Source organism: Cuculus canorus, chromosome Z (genome assembly GCF_017976375.1).
Source record: "Cuculus canorus isolate bCucCan1 chromosome Z, bCucCan1.pri, whole genome shotgun sequence".
NCBI classification, from domain to species: domain Eukaryota; kingdom Metazoa; phylum Chordata; class Aves; order Cuculiformes; family Cuculidae; genus Cuculus; species Cuculus canorus.
The window spans coordinates 41120256-41130188 of record NC_071441.1 but is presented as its reverse complement, the minus strand read 5'-3'; positions in this window follow the sequence as shown (position 1 = coordinate 41130188).

Below are 9933 nucleotides of genomic sequence, written 5' to 3'. Positions count from 1 at the left end.
AATGGTTCACAGATGAGGCCCGTTATAGTGTGCAGAAAGGTCTGCCTGGTGATGAATGGCTATTAGTGATGACCCAGGCACCCACAGACTTCCTGATAATTCTTGCTCTGACCCTGCTGGTAGAGATCTGGCCTCACAGATACTCTCTCCATTCAGTGCTTTGCATCTCCTAGCAGATTTCCTCGATTTCTTCAAACACAGCCTTGAGCCATGCTGTCCAAGATGTTTGTGGTAGTAGCTTGAGATTCTTTACATCGTACGAAGGCTCCCAGAAGAATGGATTCTGGCCTTTTCAGCTCCATAGCTCTTAACGTCATGAATCACTTTCATGGGATTGCTAGCAAATCTTAGGAGAACAGCTATGATCTGAATGGGCTCAAATAGTGGACAGGGCTCAGCTCCAACTCCCTTTTCTAGAGAACACAGGGTGGGCAGGACCTTCAAAGCTCTTGAAAAGTTTTGGGACTGGAGGAAGGTATTTTTCAAAAAAAACACACCTAAATGCCAAGCCTGTCACTTCCATTTATTTCTGTGAGTTCTTGCTTTAACACTAACCTACAGGAGGAAATTTCATCTCAGAGAAGTCGTCCGAGCTGTGCATGCTGTACAGTGCAACTGAGGAATCTTTAGGATTACAGACAATAAGCTCCTTCAGCAGGCTAATGAGATGGAAACACAGAAGAGCTTGCAGGAACAGAAGAGAGGGCAATCCTGGAGAAAAAAGGAAAAAGACTGCCCACAGGACAGCAAAGCAATTGCAGCAGAAGAATTAACTGAAGAGCCTTACCTCACACTTTGCAAAAATACTGGCACAGGAAACGTACTGTCTTTCATGCTTAATGTAATCTAAAACTTGCTTTTTTATATATATTTCTGTTCTGTTTTACCTTTTCTGGCTTGTTGACGGAAAATATATTTGATCCTTTTCTGTTGCTAAACTGAAACCAAGTTTTCATGCTAAGCTGCTACAGAATCCGTGGGTTGCAGGAGGGCTCTCTGCAGTTCTATGTGGCCCCAAAGAAAGCACAAGCTGACACGATACAGATATACAAGATGGAAACCATCAGAGAGAGAAAGCAGAGCTGGAACACCTACCAGGAACAGTTAGACAAGGACAAAACAGCTAGAGCAAACAGTAGCATTTACTTGCCCAGGAAGACAGCAAGCTTCCTTTCTTGGAAGGAAACTCTAAACCAAAGGACTAATTCTCACCTAAGCCCTGAGGAAAAGGGTGTTTTGAAAAAAGTGAAGTCAGCTTGAGAGAGCAGTCACTTCCAAAGGAGCAGAGAGAGCATTTTCTTCATTCTTGAGCACTCGTTCAGCTGTTCAGAGTTGAGAACTGGAAGGTAAAAGGAAGGGCAGAAAAGTTTAATTTTCTTCTTCTGATCTATAAACAAAAACAAGATGTAAAATGAGATTTGTTACTGTTAAAATCTTGAAGGTTATTATGACCAGGAGCTACATTCAAATTACTAGCTAAGGGTTGCATTACTTTTGTTTAATAAATCATTTAGTTTTAAATGTTGGACATGTTTTGATAAACCTCTTTTGCAGTATGTATATAGTACTTCTCTGTAATTACAAAAGAAAAAAAGAAGAAATGAGATACCTCTCTCCACACATACAAAACCCTAGATGAAATGCTGTCTGGGGACTAACTCAATCCTAGTTCTCATCCAGAAGCTGTTTAATCAAGGTCAAAAGAACTGTTCCATTAACTAGGAAAAGCAAATGCATCTTCATCACCCTCCAGCATTATAGAGAAAGTAAAAATTATTAATCTGAACAAACACGTTAAACCTTGTGACTGAGTGAAAAATAGCTGTGGGGCCTGACTGTACCCCCAGCTCAGCCAAAAGACATGTTGGATTTTATCAGAAAATGAGAATCAGACATTCTTTGAGGAGAAAAAAGCCTGAAAGCCCACACATAGCAATAACTTAAATTGAAGCTCCCAGCTTTTTGATTTAAATCATGATTAAACATGATGTTTTAAATCATCATGATAGATGCACTTCCCCTCTTGTCGGGACTCTCCTTATTAAAATGACACATCTAAATTCTCAGTCAGAAAAGCTCAGCTATTAGTCAACACAGGTTTCCTGGAGGGAGGGGAAAGAAGTTTAATCCCACTTCCCTATCCCCCTTTTTTTCATCTAATTCTATTTTGTTCTATTGATTCTGCTTTTATCACAGATACTTAGCTTCTTTGTCATAAGGAACATGTCATCAGCAGTTAAAATCATGGAAAGCAGAACAGAGATTTCCCAGAACACGTAGTAAATATGCGTATTAAGAAAACACAGATGAAGGTCACACTGCCTAGGTTTTTTTTTAGGATCTGAGTCCATGCAAAGCCAGCCTCCCACTCAGCCTTGCTTTTCTGGTTGCTATTTTGTGGTGTTCAGACCAAACAAAACCCAATACACATGTCCAAGGAACCCTGAGACTTGGGGCAGAATGTTCCCCCTGCAGTCTCCTTTCTGCTAGTGTAAGCTAGCAGGTCCCTGGTGTGGCAAGAAAGAAGAACTGCTTCTCAACTTATATCATCACTGCTTTGCACACTAATATCTCTGAGTGGATGTTCCACCAATTCCTTATGTGTCAGGGCACAAGAAGATTTGTTTATCCAGTAGCTGCTTCAGCAGTCAAGCTTGTCTTGACTCTCTCTGCCTGATTTTGGGCACCACAATGCCTGGGCAAAGGCAACCAGCTTACAGTAAAATGCAACCAGCCCACCTGAGGACCTAGCAACAAAACCTGACTTTCCATGGAAGCGGGGAGGCTGCCCCGTGGCTGCAGAGGCACTCCCAGGCCCACATGCTGTTAACATCTCTAGGCGAGTTGCCAGACATATAAGGATTTTTACCTTAGTGCAATACTGTTGTAGTCCATGAGGGACCATGACAGAAAACTCTTTCCTGCCCCTAATTTACTCTAATACAACACCCTTCTGAGAAGGTGAACATAAATACCATTAAGAGTGCTACAACCATCTTTGTTAATTCTTCTGAATAAAATTATGTCTGCTAGCAACCAAACAAGGAGGCAAACTCTATCAGTTTTTACCAATACATCTTTTCCTTTAGTAACCGTAATCGTTCATTTATTAGTTGTGCTTTGTCATGTAACTCTTGGTGTTTTCCCTTTTTTGCTGAGGATCCACTATACTGAGTTTTTACTGCTTTTAAGGAACAAATAATACAACTCAAATTAGGAAACTCTGGTACTTACATCTTTGTCATGCATGCAGAGTGTTGGCACACCAGGGCAGCAAAAGGGTGATTGCCAGGGAGAACTGCACACATGACAATGCTGAGACAAGCAATCTCAGCATGCGATGACTGACTTGAGTGCGGTAAGGCAAAACTGGAGGTTTTGTTAACAAGTAGGACACCGTATAGAAATGGGACTGTCCCTCCCTGTGGAGATCAGGGAAGACAGGGCAGACCTTACTGGTTTAACTGCACAATTCTATCCGCTGCAGTAGTAAGTACTTGAACTACAAATTAAACTTCAGAAGTTTAGAACAAGGATCAATCATGTTTCAGTTAAATCATCATTTAGTTGGGATACCAATATGAATGTCATAACATTAATCATGACCTGCGGATTCTTCTTATAAAAAGGAAAGAAAAGTCACCTAACAAGAAACGCTGGCACAGCAGCACTTCCCAGTTTTATTTATTTGTGTAAAAAAAAACTGTAGTATTAATATACTGATTAATATTTGTGTAGTACTGTAGAATTACTAATGTGAAAGTACTGATGTAGTATTATTAAACCAATCGATAAACTGCAGGTAACTGCTTCTGGGGAGTAAGCCTGGGTACTTGTAAATACTGCCTCTCACAACAGGCTGTTTTAATAGTGTTGTATGGATTTGACATTTTCCTTTTCCTTCTTTTGTGCTTCCTTACTGTTACTGACGTGATTGTCATTTTGCAGTCAGCTTACTGTGCAGGCATCCCAAAGAACCTGCAGTGGATTGAAAGTGAATATTACCATTAGCTGCTATTTCTTGGAGCATAGTGGGTTTTAGAATGTTAAGGAAAGGGCCACATTCATAGGACCCTGGGTGACATCAGCGCTGTTTAACTCAGTCCCCTGTTGTGTCAGGCAGTGCAGAGCAAATGTATATTACAGAGAGGACAGCAGGCTGCCTGTGCCATGTGCACTCCATGTGCTTCAAAAAGCTTCCTGGCACAGCCCAAGGGACACACCAGCTGGTTATACAAGGTGATCTTAAAAGACAGTTACAATCCATTAGATAGAGCAGAGCAGAAGGAACATCAGCATCTCTCCACAAATCTGTCCTGAAGGGAAAACTGCCTTCTGAACCCAGTCTAAGGATTTGTGTTAAGTCTGATGGTGTTGCAAGGACACACCAGAGCCATTCACAGCAATGTAAGCTCACGCCATGTAAGTCCTGTCTTGATTGTCAGCACCAGGACCGCTGTTGGGAAATAGGAATATTCTTCATATCCTTCTTCTATAATAATATTAAAATAACACTATTTGATATGAATTTGTAAATAAACCATTATATGGTTCATGTGCTAACACTTCAAGCTTTCTTGAATCTGATATACTGGCAGTTTTGTCCTTTGCTGTACAAAAAAAGATCAAGAGAGAGCAGTCCCTAAGAGCAGCACACTAAAAGCCACTCAGTCATGCCCACATTTGCCTGCCTGGGCTGCCTGCCAGTGGGGTACTCATGAAGTTCAGCCCCTTCAGTCCAAAAGTCTGAACACTTAATTCACTTCTCATCCTTGTAAGTATTTAAGCAGATCATTCCCATGACTACATGTCACGGGAAATTAAACAGTTTTGAGTACCTCCTTCAAAGCATACTGAAGAATACTTGTGCCACATGCGAGGAACCACGAAGGATTCCCTAGGCTGACAGTGTAGGAACTGCCAGTGACCACGTCATAAGCTTTTTGTCTTACAAAGGACCACGTATTTTAATTTTCCTGAGCAAGTACTCAACAGAAATACCACCCAAGTGAGGACTAGGTAAAATCACAGAATGATTTGTGTTGGAAGGGACCTTGAAGATCACCCAGTTCCAACCCCTCAATCACAGGTAGGGACACCTTCCATGGTGTCAGGTTGCTCAGAGACTCATCCAACTTGGCCTTGAACATCTCCAGGGGTGGGGCATCCACTACTTCTCTGGGCAACCTGTGCCAGTTCCTCACCACACTCACAGTAAAAAAGTCCTTACTAATATCTCATCTCTGTCCTTACGTATGAAGACAGGCTGAGAGAGTCAGGCCTGTTCAGCCTAGAGAAGAGAAGGCTCGGAGGAGATCTTATAGCCACCTTCTAGTACCTGAAAGGACCTACAAGAAAGCTGAGGGGGCGAGTCTTTACAAAGGCTTGTAGTGATAGGACGAGAGGCAATGGGTGTAAACTGGAGAGGGGCAGTTTTAGACTAGACAGAAGGAAGAATGTCTTCACGATGAGAGTGGCGAGGCACTGGCACAGGTTGCCCAGGGAAGCTGTGGCTGCCCCGTCCCTGGAGGTGTTCAAGGCCAAGTTGGAAGGGGCCTTGGACAGCCTGATCTAGTGGGATGCATCCTTGCCTAAGGTGGGGGAGTTGGAACTAGATGATCTTTAAGGTTCCTTCCAACCCAAACTATTCTATGATTCTATGACTCTATGATCTAAATCTGTTTCTTTCAGCTTAAAACGATTACTTGTTACCCTCTCACTGCACCTCCTGACGAAGAGCCCCTCCCCAGCTTTCCCATAGGTCCCCTTTAAGTACTGGGATGCTGCAATAAGGTCACTGTGCCGGTGAGCGAGGTGCGAAGTTCACACCTCGCTTTAGCGTAGGTTCAGCTTTCTCGGGAGGTACCGAAGGCGAAACCCGCGGGGGGAGGAGCGGTGCCCAGCCCTGCAGTGCCATCTGGTGTCCCTGCGCGGGATGACACCGCCGAGAGGGCATAAGATTGGGTTTGGCTGCTCGGGAAGGAGGTTAAATATTAATAGAGGTTCTGAGGATGCGGTTGGATGAGGCATTGTGGATGCATATTCAGGGTAATCGACACAGGATGTATTTATTGACTGTGAAACGCATCTGCAGGGCTGAGTCAGTCCCAACATCTTTCAAGGTTATGGTGCCCCACTCATTAATGGGTATCTGGGACAACTTCATAGCCAGCCCTGTTGCTGTTTGGGGCATTGGAATGCTGGTGAGCAGAGAAGTTTTTTGGCTACCCATAGTCACGCCCTGCAACCTGTGTCAGATCAAAGGACAGACCCATATCACCCAAACTTAGGCTAACTCCATCCATCGACCCCGAACACGTTCCATCCACTACAGCTGCCTTCCAGCCCATATTAGGGCAGATCTCAGGGCCTCCTCTGAGGACAGCAGGCCTGCCACATGTCAGGGGACACATCTGTCCCCAACCAGAAGCAGGGAGAGAAGCCAGCTGCAAGTGTGTGGGCCTGCTCCATCACATCTCTGTTGGCTACACCATGGTGCCTGAGCCTCTCTGACACTCAGGATCTGGGGTGCCAGAGGGAAAATCAAAGCAATTCACCAAGCAGTGTTCACACTTGGAGCAAGAAAGAGGCCAGGTGGGCTGCAATCTTGTGAGGCAGGTCTGTGACTGGAAGGGTTTGAGATGGGAGCTAAGCGGATCAAACCTCCTAGTCCCCTAGCAGCAACCGGTGCCTGAAAAGAGAGGAAACACTGCCCATGAACCTGAGCTCAGCATTCAGTGCCTTTTGGGGAAGACATATTTCTACCTCTCCTCTCCATTACCAGCCTGGCACTTGCTCCCAACTCCCCTGCTTTTCCCCTTAGTAGACTAAACACCGGTATTTCAAAGGGAAATGCTGCAAAATAATATGTTGCACTATAACAGTCTGAGTCACTTCTGTGCAGAGCCACAGGTGACAGAGAAAAAGGAAAAGTCATTGCCAGAGGGATGAGGTTTGGCCCCACATTGCCAATGTCTGCCTACCATGAAATACTGCAATACCTTTGACATGGTGTAGCATGGGCACATCTGGGCCAAGTAGAAGGAAAAAAAACCACACGCAAGAAATCTACTGGTTTGTCCTCCTACAGAGAAATTCAAAGTCTCAAAATTGGACTTTCAAAGTGGCAGGTTATTCAGATATTTCCATGCCAGGTGTTGAATTACTTAGAGTCTTTACCAAAGAAGATGTTCCTAGCAAGCATGTCTGCTTGAGTTTGCAAAGACCTTGGGAAGAAGTGCTGCCAAGGACAATCTCCTCTGGCATCTTAGCAGTAGATTTGTCCAGGGACAGGTGAAATGCTCTCAGGAATTTGACCTCCTTCATGCAAATGCAAAACACCATTCTGGTGGCTTTTCCCATGAGTATAGATAAGAGTACCTTCACATAGTAGCTGGCAAAGAGGTACAGAATAGGTGCAGTATAGTCTCTGGCCGCTCTGCACTAATGCTGGAGTGCACTTCAAAGGCAGAATACTGCCTAGAAGACTGAAGAGATAAGACATCATACACACACTTCAGGTTGACTGCACAGCAGTTTTATCTGCCTTCTCCGTAAGTGTAAAAAATTCTATAGCCTTGCAGCTTTCTATAGCACCCAAATGACTGCTGCTGCTCCTATAGAAAAAGCTCTGGCTGTCTTCCCCCTGCCCTCATCAGCATGCCCAGAGCTGATTTCCTGCACAGCAAACTCATTTTTTCTGCTAGAGCAGAGGCATGGTGTCAGGTAGCTGTCAGGCATGCCATTTCGACAGGTGGAAGAAGAGATGCTGGAACAGCTGCAAGCATGGGGGCATGGGCACACCCCAATAACCCTGCCAGACAAAACAAGTTGGCTCTGCGATCACTATCATCACATGATGCCTCTGAACATCTGAATTGTCTGCACTCTTCTGTGTCCTGGTGCTTTCACCAGCTCCCACACTGTGGACCAGTGTTTCAATCATTAAAAAGCCCCTAACCTGAATTTACATTTACACTATTCTGATGACAGACAGCAACTTCTGAGTAGGATTAAATTACATTATGCTCATTATAAGGCCCTTTGCAATGACCTAGTGGTATGTGCAGGGATTTAAGACCCAGTAACTCATGATTACTTCACACTTTGTTCTCTGCTACCCCATTACAGTACAAATCTCCCTGTGCCATTGGATGTGGTTCTAAGTAGTTTTGATTAGCAATCCTGGCACAACTTGGGTCACAGCTGCAACAGTGAGTTTGGTATTTGTACGAACAAAGCAACATACAGTGGTGAGAACAACATGTATGTACCCTCCCACCCAGTGAGAGGGTGGTATGGCAGTGATTTCTACCACACCTAGTGAGTTTTTTGACAGTCCTTCCTGCAGCAACAGTGAAATACTGATCTTTCTTCCTCTAAAAGGATTCTCAAAAATCCAGTAATAATAGCAAATGTTCTAGGCTGGGGAGACCCCCAAAAGGTGACCTCTTGTTCAAGAGTGCTTGCATCTGTTTGTTTCCTTCAAAAACCCTTCCTGGGTTTAAGTAATATGTTTAAGCATTTCCTACCTTAATAACTAACACTGACCTATTTCCGCAGCGTGCAAGAGGTCTGTTTTTCTATGTGCCAGCCATTAGCCATATGGGAAAGTGCTGTCAGGTGCACCGTGCAAGTACATAACAGAGGTAATCCTAGATGTATTTAAACTACGCTCTAGTCTGAGGAACTCCATGCTTTCGCTTGCATGTCTCCATCTCTGTGGGAATATCAGGTTTTTGCTCCTAGTAGTGGGATATCCTTCATAACAGGACTTGGTACTCCAGAACGTTTCACAGTAGTGGAAGACATGGCAAAGTCTAAGTCCTGAGAAGGACTACCTCCTCCTGAAGCCGTATGCTCCTCAGCATCACATGCTCTCCCCGCTCAGGAAACAGATGTGTGTCAGCATACCTAATTCAGTTCACCCTTCCTTAAGAACAGCTCAAAGTTTTCTTCCAGAGGTTTTCAGGTGTCTTATCAGCAAGCTTAACCCAACCTTCACACCTCTTTGCCACCATCTTCTCTGCCAAAACCCCCAAACCAAACCTGCCTCTACCAAACCCACAAAAGCAACATCAATTTCCTTCCAAAGTGCTGACGACAGTCAGAACAGTAAGACAGCCCCTGGGAAGTGTCCTTGTCCGGCAGGAACCAGCACAGAAACCTGTTCTGCCTATCTTGGAGGAATCCTCCCCTTCTGAGGCAGGCTGATACTGCCAAAACAAGAGTGAGTCTTAACGCTGCATGCTATGGGGCATATTAAAACTAGTCTGCAGTAACAACCAACATCCTGGAGGGCATCAGACTACCTCCTTTACTCACCCAGGCTATTCCTCTCCAGCCTCCCCTGGAATCTTCCTTTCACCATTTTTCCTGCTTTCTCCAGTGAGTGGCCATCCCATCCTATACAACCGCCCTGTGGGACAGGTCTGAGGAGGGGCAGGATGAGGGTCTATTAGAAACAGGTGCCACAGCAAGGTGGCAGAGCATTCCTTTCCTTTGGACCTATCCCAGCTGCCCCAGGCTATATATCGAGGCTTTGCTTCCTATCTATAGAGTGGATCCCAGAGACCAACAAGCACCCCTATGCATCCAGAGGAGTCTTCACCCAGTGACAATGGTCCCAGCAAAGCTGTCTTGCATGTTTGCCCCCATGCCTCGACAGCACAAGGGTCCGGGACCAGCTTCTCTGTAGAAAAGACTCATTTGAAGCTGGAGCAAGGCTTTTCAACCAAACCAAAAGTGCAGTCCCTCTGTAACTTCGCCCTCCAAGTGACCCACGACCTGCATGATGGTCAAGATGTTGTCCCTGTGGCCACTGCCTACTACTTGGATTCCGGGTGGTGTTTTGGCTGTGGACTTTAATGGTAGTCATTGGGCTGGACAGTCCAATGGTGACCTCTCAGACAGAAGAAGGGCAGGAGAGAAATT